The sequence below is a fragment of the Muntiacus reevesi genome, chromosome 22 (genome assembly GCF_963930625.1).
Source record: "Muntiacus reevesi chromosome 22, mMunRee1.1, whole genome shotgun sequence".
In the NCBI taxonomy this organism is placed as follows: Eukaryota; Metazoa; Chordata; class Mammalia; order Artiodactyla; family Cervidae; genus Muntiacus; species Muntiacus reevesi.
The window spans coordinates 28763093-28774099 of record NC_089270.1 but is presented as its reverse complement, the minus strand read 5'-3'; the positions used below and the strand labels follow the sequence as shown (position 1 = coordinate 28774099).

General features: G+C 39.2%; 1 pseudogene; it reads left to right on the top strand.

Moving 5' to 3' along the window:
• The first annotated feature begins 8272 nt into the window (after positions 1–8272).
• On the top strand, positions 8273–10189 carry LOC136152795 (heat shock cognate 71 kDa protein pseudogene; annotated as a pseudogene).
• Positions 10190–11007: the final 818 nt, after the last annotated feature.

Here is an 11007-nt window from a genome sequence, read left to right as displayed (position 1 = left end):
ATTTTAGTTTTGTCATATTTTCTGCATAGCTCTCTATTGTTCAGACTTTGTTTCAAATACAAATAGTAAATTAGTATTGAATAATTATTAAATATTGAAGATCATTTAGCACAAATGGGTTTATTTCCAGATACCAAGAGGAAATTAGTTTGCATGGGGTACCCAGACTCTTTTATCTGGAAAAGTTATGCCAATGTAATTTTGGAAATCCATGAAAAGATTTGTAAAAGAATGTGCATACCTCCAAACCTACAGGTCACAGACAATGCAAATGCAGGAAAATCAAGCTCTAGAAAGGGGAACAGCTAATTCCAGAGGGCTGAGAGGTGGGCATAAACTAATACTCTGTGGATGGTGAAAAGAAAGTGGGCAAACTTCCTTGGGCCAAACTTCCCTGACTTTCTGGGAGAGAGTTCTTTATTTGGTTGCTATAAATATCTCTATTCTTCCCTGGGGAAATTTGTCTAGTGTGGAAGAGAGAGTGGAAGGGGGTGAGAGCGAATTTGAAGATTGAGGTAAAATGAGGATATAGATATAAAATATAGATATTTTATAAAAAATCTCTTGGATTTAGTATGGGAAACTAGAAATAGTTTGTGGAGCTTGTGGTCAAACATAATTTCCTCAGAACTGCTTTAGATTAAAAGTAAAGCCAGGATGAGGAGGGAGCCAGAATAAGAATGTTTAATAATTCTTCCTGTTATGAAATGTCCTTTTCATATTTATCTTAGCCAAACTTAGAGAAGGGATCCCACTCACTTCTGAAATTTAACCTGTTTTGAGTCTTTCATCTTTGAAAGAACTCCTGTTTCATCCAAGCAGTAGATCAGACTCTGGTTTATTAATAAAAATTGCCAAGTGCCTACTATGTGCCAGGTGAGCTCCTAGAGCTGGAGAAACAAAAATGAATGAGCTACAGTCCCTATCCTCAAGATGGAGATCACAAAAGAGCCCACAGTCTGTTTGGGGGAGATAGAGATTATCAAATAAATTGTGCCAATACTGATGAAAAGGGCTAACAGAGGGTCCTACAGACTTAAAAGAGGCAGTGGTTAAATCTTGGGTAGATGAGAAAAGTCTTCATGGATCAAGGTCAAGTCTGGATCTTGGAGGGTAGAAAGGAGTTCACCAATGGGATAAAAGTGGGTATTTCAGTCAGAAGGCATTGTTAAGAGCAGCAGGTGGGTTCTGATCTCAGAGTGCCTTGTATTATCCTGAGGGATCTAAGCTTTATCCTATTAGCCCTGGGGAACCATAAAAGATTTTTTAAGTAGATGAATTGCATGATCAAATTTGCAGTTTAGTAAGGTCACTCTAGTGATAGTCTGGAGGACATATTGCAGGAGGGCAAGATGATTACCATATTTGAAGTCAGTTTGGAAAGATTTGTTTTCTAAATATTGATTCTTCCACTCCAGAAGCATGGTGTGTGCTCAGTCATTTCAGTTTTGTCTGACTCTCTGACCCTATGAACTGTAGCCCTCCAGGCTCCTCTGTCCATGGGGATTCTCCTGGCAAGAATACTGGAGTGGGTTGCCATTCCCTACTCCAGGGAGAAACATGGTATCTATGTCCATTTCTTTTGATCTCCTTTAATTGCTCTTAGCAATATTTTGTTACTTTCATTAAACAATTCTTGAACATATTTTATTGAATTTATTTCTCAGCATTTCATATTTCTAATGCTACTTTAAGTGGTATTATTTTAAAATTTCAATTCCAATTGTTTATTGCTATGAAATAGAAATATAGTTGATTTATGTATATCTTTTGATCATGCTTAACTAGATTGTTGGGCTTCCCTGGTGGCTCAGCAGTAAAGAATCTGCCTGCCATGCAGGGTTTGGTCCCCAGGTCAGGAAGATCCTCTGGAGAGGGAAATGGCAATCCACTTCAGCATTCTCATCTGGGAAATCCCATAGACAGAGGAGCCTGGTGGGCTACAGACCCTGGGGTTGGACACAATTTAGCGACTGAACAACAGCAACTAGATTATTAGTTTTAAGTATTTTTAAAAACTAGATTCCTTATGCTAAGTTGCTTCAGTCCTGTCTGACTCTTTGCAACCGTGTGGACTGCGGCCCTCCCTCCAGGCTCCTCTGTCCATGGGATTCTAGATTTCTTAGTCATCTAAAAAGTGGACATGATTATGTATTCTGGGAAGAGTTTTACTTTTCTTTCAAATTTGAAGTTTTAAAAATTTCTTCCTTCCGCACAAAAGCTTTCAATAAAATTTTGAGTAGAAGTCGTAGTGGACATTCTCAGCTTCCTCCCAATCTTGGTGGGAAAACAGAGTTATTAGAATTAACTATTAGAGTCATTCTGGCCTCTTAAGCTCATTAGTTCATTTTGTGTGTGTATGTGTGTATAAAACTCTACTTTATTGGAATAGAGCAAGTAGGTAACAGGAATCACACTGGTGCAGGCAGCTTTGGGCCCCTGCCCTCATCCCTTTTAGCCCCAAAGGCCTGGAGGGCTCTTGCCTCTAGGAGGCTCTCCTACTTGCTTGCACCAGGAGAGGCTTCCACTTTGGAAAATTGCACTGAGCAGGCAATCCCATCGTGCGTTTTGCTACCAGGTTCACAATTAGCAGCAAATGCCCACAATGACAGCAGTAGTGATAAGACTGGACTTGACATTTCAGGAAAGGATGAATAAAGGGTTAAATCAGACCCAGGCACCACGTGTTAACAATGGTCTCACAGCAGAAGAGGATGAAATGACTGGATGGCATCCCCGACTCAATGGACATGAATCTGAGCAATCTCTAGGAGATAGTAAAGGACAGGGGAGCCTGAGGTGCTGTGGTCCATGGGGTCACAAAGTAAGACATACCTTAGCAACTAGACAGCAATGAGAGACTTAAGGTTGTTGAGATTTTCTTTTGCTTATTCAGGCAGTGTTTGGTAATTTGCTTTTCAAGAAAGTTTGCCATTTCATCAAAGTTTGTCAATTTTTTTGCCAATATTTTTTGTTATATTACTAGTGATGTTATCAGTTTCATTCTTGATATTGGTAATTTTTTCTCTTTTTTTCCCTTGTAAGTTTAACCACTAGTTTTTGAACTTCATTGATTTTTTTTTTGAAGCAGCTTCATATTGGTTTGATTCTTTACTATTTGCTTTTCTACTTTTCTTGATTTCTATTATTTATTACTTTCTTCCTTCTACTTACCTTGGGTTTAATCTGTTCTTATTTTTCTAGCTTCTTAAGAATGACACTTAGGCCATTGTTTTGAGATCTTTACTAATACAACCAATTAAAGCTGTAAATTCCTCTAAAAGCTCTGTTTTAGCTATGCGTCACAAATTCCAATATATTGGGTTTTAAGCTCATGTATTTTAAAGCAATTTTGTATTTTGTGTGTGTGTATGTATTTTCTTCTTTGACCAACGCTGCTTAAAAATTTATTTTCCAAATATTTTGGAATTTTCTATTTTTTTGTTGTTGTTGTTTTTACTATTTCTAATTGAATTTAGTGTAGTAAAGTAATATGTGTATGTATGCTCAGTTGTAGTCTGAGTCTTTGTGACCCCGTGGACTGGGGCCCACCAGGTTCCTCTCTCTGTCCATGGAATCTTTCAGGCAAACTTACTGAAGTGGGTTGCCATTTCCTCCTCCAGGGGATCTTTCACACCCAGGGATCAAGCCTGAGTCTCTTACATTTCCTGCACCGGCAGGTGGATTCTTTATCCCCACCACTAGTGCCACCTAATACGTGTGGTATACTTTTAATCCTTCTAAATTTGTCGAAGCTAGTTTTTATGGCATGACATTTTAGTCTATCTTGATGAATGTTCTGTGTGCTCTTGAAAAATGTATAATATTTCATAATAGCATTATATGTGCTAGATATACATAACATATATATGCACACAACATTGTCTGATATTAATAGTCATGCCAGCTTTCTTATAATTGATTTTTGTAAGTTACATCTTTCTTCCATTCTTTAAGTTTTAACCTATGTCTTATTTTTAAAATTAATTTCTTGTAGACACTATATAGTTGTCTTTCCTTTTATAATCCAGTTAACAGTTTCTATCTTTTAATTTACATATTTAGACTGTTTACATGTAACTATTGATATGGTTGAGGCTAAATCTACCATTTTGGTCTTTATTTTCTCTGCTTCTTTTCTTTTTTTTTTTTTAAATTTAATTCCCTGACCAGGAATCAAACTTGTGCCCTTGGCAGTGAAATTGTGGAGTCCTAGCCACTGGATTGTTAGGGAATCCTTTGTGTTTATTTTCATTTTCCTGCCTTATTTCAATAACTTAATAGTTTTAGGGTTCTGTTTTGCTTACCCCATGGCTCAGCAGATAAAGACTCCACCTGCAATGCAGGAAATGTGGGTTTGATTCCTGGGTCAGGAAGATGCCCTGGAGTAGGAAATGGCAACCTACTGTAGTGTTCTGCCTGAAAAATTCATGGACAGAGGAAGCCTGGTGGGCTATATTCCAAAGGGTTGCAAAAAGTTGTACGTGACTGAGCACTCACACATTTGTTTCCATGAATAGTTTATTCATTAGATTCTCTCAGTCTTTGTTTTTCTGATAAAAATCTAATTTTTCCCCCAAGAATATTTTCTCTGGATATACATTTTCTGGTGATAGTTCTCTTTCTACACTGTCCTACAACTTATTTAGTTTCTGACAGGATGTCTGTGGACATTCTCATTTTTTTTTCCTCTGTGCATATGTCTTTCTTTCATGTGATTTTTTTTAAAGTGTTCTCTTTAATGCTTTTTTCCCCCCACAGTTTAATCATAATAGCCTTTTGTGTGATTTTCTTTATGTTCGTCTTGCTTGGGTGTCATTGAATTTCCTGGATCTGTTTGTTGATAGAATTCTTCAAATTTGGAAAATACCTGGCCATTTTTTATTCAAATATTTTTTCTGCTCACCCTTTAGACTCTAATTATATCTGTTAGACTACCTGATATTATTCTACAGGTCACTGAGTTTCTGTTGGTTTTTCCATCTTTTTAATTTTTGTGCAATATTTCATTTGGATAAGTACTATTGCTATGGCCCCAATTTCACTGATTTTTCTTCTACAGGGTTTAAACTACAATTAATTGTTTCTAGTAGATTTTAAATTTAATTTTTATGATTTTCATGTCTAGATGTCCCATTTGGTTCCTTTGTATATCTTCCATTTCATTTCATTGTTATGTTCACTTTTCCCTTTTGAGTAAATATATGGTAATATTTTAAGGTCTCATTCTTCTAATTCTGTTTCTGTTATTTCTAGATGTGTTTCTATTGATGATACTTCTGATGATCATTTGTCATATTTTCCTGACTATTTGCATATCTAATCTCTTTAATGATTGCTAAGCCTCTGATTTTGTTATTGAGTGGTAGATATTTATTTCTGTGTTCATTTAATGTTTTTATTATTTTCTGAATACAGTTAAATCACTGTGGATTAGTTTAATCATTTCACAACTTTTTTGGAAGTTTTTTTAGCTTGGGTGTGAAGAGTGAAGAAAATACTAAGATGTTACAAAAGTGGGAGAAATATCGGGTCCTAGGCACCATGGTTATGAGAACATTCCTCTTGAAGTTAATGTTTGCTTCTCATGGAAGCATAGTTTTAAAGTCCACCCACAATCATTTATCATTCATATTTCTACCTGGGAGAATATTTATTTAAGACCTAGGGAGGCCAGCATGAATACCCTGGGGAATGGACCCAGAAGATAAAGTAGATTTTTCCCATATGACCTACTTTTTGTTATTTTTTATGACTTTGACATAACTGGTCCTTCCTTTATTTATCTCAAAAGATACTGAAGCTATTTTTCATAGGCACTACTTTCTTTAGGCAGAATGAAGCCGGGTTAATAAACTAGTTAATCATAATATGTATAAATGTCTCACCACCACTGTATTTTGGGAGATGATATTTAAAATTGACAAATGCTCTTTATACTATGTTGTAATTTTATTTTCCATAGTACTTATTATCATGCTATATACTCAATTGGTTCTTACAGATTTACTGCTGCCCAACCCTGCACATTCACTTCTATCCTTTTCTGCTTTGCTTTAACCCCCAGTTTTACAAAATGCATTGTCTGGCCTCTGTATCTCTCTTGCCCTGATGGTTGAGTCCGGAAAATTGAGAGTCACAGTAGAAGACTGGAGGGGGAAAGAGAGAGAGGAAGCATATTTATTTTGCCCCAGTTCTTCCCATCATCTGAGTGTGGCGGTATTCTTCCGTAGATAACAGCTCCTGTGGGGTGATCTCCTTTTCTTTCGGCTCCCGCAGGGTTCAGGTACTTTTCTACATTCTATTTGTCCTTTTCGACTTTGTTATAGTGATAACCCCTCTCTGTTGTGGGGAATTCACTCAGCTTTGTTAACTGCCTTCATCTACGCTTTACTCTGTGTAGTCCCTTAAACTCTCTTCAGCTAAACACTTTTGAGCGTGACTCTTTTTTTTTATAGGGACCTTGTCTGAAATAAATTCCTTTCCATATAGTATCTGGGGAGCTCTTTTTCAAACCTAAATCAAATAAGGTCACTCCCTTATTCCAAACTCTCCAATGACCTTCCTTTCCAGGTAGAATCAAATCCAAGCTTTTTGATGAAACTTCAATGTAAACTCTTCCATTTCATCTTTTCCCAGTCTCTCCCTCCCTTACACTGTGCCAGCCACACTGGTTCTGTCTCCCAAGAACATGCCAGATGCATTCCTGCCTCGGAGCCTGTATACCTGCTGTTCTTTCAGCCTGGCAGGCTTGTTTCCTAGGTCTTTACATGACCGACTCTTACCATTTGTGTTTCTACTCAAGTTTCACCTTCTCTGAGAGACCTTCATTGATCAACTTATCTAAGTCACTATTTAATATCCTATTACCTTCAATATTCTTTCCAGCGGAGTCAGCAATCCTAGCAGGATTGTTTTCTGTTTGAGATACCATCCCTCTGTCTAAAGCCTAACAGGCTGTGCACATATGGACTCTCTCAGGAGCATGGCCATCGTATCTCTGCAGAGTGAGACATGCTACCATTCAATTTCCTGTTTGAAGCTCAATTTCTACCCCTAGCTACAAGAGACTCCCAAACCCCTTTCCTTCTCAGACACACTAAACATCAGGTAGGCTGCTCTGTGCATCCTGTCTTTCAACAACAGGGTGGTCCAGCCTCCTTCGCACATATCCATTGCTTACTTACCCCAAAGTTGCTGAGGGTACGCCACTGTCCTAAAACATAATCTCTTTAGGCAATGGGTGAGAAAATATCACCTTAGCAAAAGATATCCGTGAAATATTGGTTACTGATTCTCATTCTAGATGGAACTGAGCCCTCCTCGGTGGCTTCTAAAAATCTCAATGGCTTGTAAGGAAGTCATTAAGCATCTTTTGTAAGTGTAAGGAGGAGTTGGGCTGAACTGATGATTTTGAAACACTCTCTTGCCACACCAAATGTAGCAGAATTACTTTTAAAAAATCAGATAATGTTTTTCCTTGGGGAAATTCTCCTCTAGAATATCTCTTGTTGAATAAAATATTCTTTGATGTTGGAAATGTCCTATATCTGCGCTGCTCAATGAAGGAACCATGAACATGCATGGCTATTGAGCATTTGTAGTGTGAATAGTATAGTTAGCTTCTGAATTTTAAATTTTATTCAAATTTATGTAATTTTAAGTTTAAAAAATAAGATGAGGCTATTGGCTACCATATTAGACAGCACAGCTCTTGAATCTTCCTACCAATACACTACAGCCCAAGTAAAAAATTTTGTACTTTACTTTATGAGATATGATCCAACGAGGGACTGGTGAGACTCAGAATTCTTCTGGAAAGTTTCTATATATAAACAAGGTGCTAATTTGTAAAAAAAAAAGACAAAACAAACAAACAAGGTACTAATTTGTAAAGGGTGTTGCTTCTTGGTCTGTTCATTCTGGAAATCATACTGAATAGAGTCAAATAATGTATTTCAAGTGTTAATTACCAATCACTTCTGTATGTGGTGTTGATAAAATCTGTACTCAGTGTGGCTCGGGAAGTCTCTGACATGCTTTGAGTCTATACTGACAATTCCTCTCAACTAAATCTCATGCTAATTCTTCTCCAGTACTCATAATTGCTGAAAAGTCAGCATCAGTTCTGACAAATCCAAACTTGTTATCTCTTTTTGACATTGCTCAAAATCCATCCATTAAAGTACAGAGCCAGTTCATTGGACACACCAGTAGCTTTCCAGATTGCTGCTTTCTCCTCCAGCAGAGCTGGGCCTACGTTTTTGCAACCATGTCTAAGGGACTTGCAGTTGGCATTGATCTTGGCACTACCGATTCTTGTGTGGTAGAGCACAGAAAGGTGGAAATAATTGCCAATGATCAGGGGAACTGAACCACCCCAAGCTATGTCACCTTTACTAATACCAAGTGATTGATCAGTGATGCTGCAAAGAACCAAGTCGCAATGAATCACACCAACACAGTTTTTGATGCCAAGCAACTTATTGGATGACGATTTAATGATGCTGTTGTCCAGTCTGATATGAAACATTGGCCCTTCATGGTGGCAAATGATGCTGGCAGACCTAGGCTTTAAGTAGAATACAAGGGAGATACAAAGAGTTTTTATCCAGAGGAGGTGTCATCCATGGCCCTGACAAAGAGGAAGGAAAATGCAGAAGCCTGCCTTGGGAAGACTGTTACCAACGCTGTTGTCACAGTACCTGCCTACTTTAATGACTCTCAGCGTCAGGCTACCAAAGATGCTGGAACTATTGCTGCCTCAGTATACTTAGAATCATCAGTGAACCAACTGCTGTTGCTACTGCCTATGGCTTAGACAAAAAGGTTGGAGCAGAGAAAAATGTGCTGATCTTTGATTTGGGTGGTGGCATTTTGATGTGTCAGTTCTCACTATTGAGGATGGAATCTTTGAGGTCAAATCTATAGCTGGAGAATACTTGTCTGGAGAAGACGTCGCCAAAGGCAAGGTCAACCATTTCATTGAAGAGTTCAAGAGCAAACACAAGAAGGATATCAGGGAGAACAAGAGGGCTGTCTATTGCCCCCATACTGCTTCTGAGCTTGCTAAGCGCACTCTCTCTTCCAGCACCCAGGCCAGTATTGAGATTGATTCCCTCTATGAAGGAATCAACTTCCGATTTGAAGAATTGAATGCTGACTTGTTCTGTGACACCCTGGACCCTATGGAGAAAGCCTGTCGGGATGCCAAGCTGGACAAGTCTCAGATCCATGATATTGTCTTGGTGGGTGGCTCAACCCGCATCCCCAAGATTGAGAAACTTCTCCAGGACTTCTTCAATGGGAAAGAATTAAATAAGAGCATCAACCCCGGTGAGGCTCTTGCATGTGGTGCAGCTGTCCAGGTAGCCATTTTGTCTGGAGACAAATCTGAAAATGTTCAAGACTTGCTGCTGTTGGATGTCACTCCTCTTTCCCTTGGAATTGAAACTGCTGGTGGAGTCATGACTGTCCTCAAGCACAATGCCACCACTCCTACAAAGCAGACGCAGACTTTCACCACCTACTCTGACAAGCAGCCTGGTGTACTCATTCATGTTTATGTAGGTGAGCGAAACATGACCAAGGATAACAACTTTCCTGGCAAGTTTGAACTCACAGGCATACCTCCTGCCTCCTGTGGTGTTCCTCAGATGGAAGTCACCTTTGATATTGATGCCAATGGCATTCTCAATGTCTCTACTGTGGATAAGAGCATAGGATAAGAGAACAAGATTGCCGTCACTAATGACAATGGCCGTTTGAGCAAGGATGACATTGAACAGATGGTTCAAGAAGCAGAGAAGTACAAAGCTGAAGATGAGAAGCAGCGGGATAAGGAGTCTTCAAAGAATCTGCTTGAATCCTATGCCTTCAACATGAAAGCTACTGTTGAGGATGAAAAACTTCAGGGTAAGATTAATGATGAGGACAAACAGAAGATTCTTGACAAGTGTAATGAAATAATCAACTGGCTGGATAAGAACCAGACTGCAGAGAAGGAAGAATTTGAACATCAGCAGAAGGAGTTGGAAAAATTCTACAACCCCATCATTACCAAGCTGTACCAGAGCATAGGAGGCATGCCCGGGGGAATGCCAGGAGGGATGACTGGGGCTTCCCTGGGGATGGAGCTCCTCCATCAGGTGGTGCCTTCTCTGGGCCCACCACTGAAGAGGTTGATTAAGCCAGTCTAGCCTAGATATAGCATTGTTCCACACAAAACATGGAACCCAAATTTGTAGCAAATCCCATGGCAGTTACAAAGTTGAGCTTCTATAGTAAATAACTGGGCCTTCTTGATACTTGAACATGGAATGTGTGTGCATGTGGAAAAACATTGCACTCTACAAGCACTGTATTGTAAGAGAAAAAATTCAATGTCTTAAATAAAACTGTATTTAAAATTGGGAAAAAAAGGTATAGAGTCACTCTGCATGGGCTAGAGGATTGTGTTAACGATATTCCAAAGCTTTAGCTAGCTCTGTTTTTCTTTCTTAAAGTTGTGTAAATGCTGGTCTCTGGCTCCTTTCCAGTGTTAATGGGCTCTACTTGTGTAATCTGTTAAACTTTCCCTTGGTGTCCTTTAAGAAGTAGATATTAAGATGGGATTAAACATTTAAGGGTTGTCTTAGGAGAAAGTACCCATGTGAAAGGAAATATGGAGGTACTCAGCGGAAGTTGGGGGATCCCTCTGACCACCTGGCCAGTCTAACCCAGAGGGAAGGAGAGAGGGAGAGAATGTTGGGTGGTTGCTTAGTCACTCAGTTGTGTCCGACTGTCTTCGAACCCATGGACTGCAGCACGCCAGGCTTCCCTGTCCTTCACTATCTCCCAGAGTTTGCTCAAACTCGTGTCCATTGAGTCAATGATGCCATCCAACCGTCTCATCCTCTGTCGCCCCCTTCTCCTCCTGCCCCCAATCTTTCCCAGCATCAGGGTCTTTTCCAATGGGTTGGCTCTTTGCATCAGGTGGCCAAAGTATTGGAGGTTCAGCATCAGTCC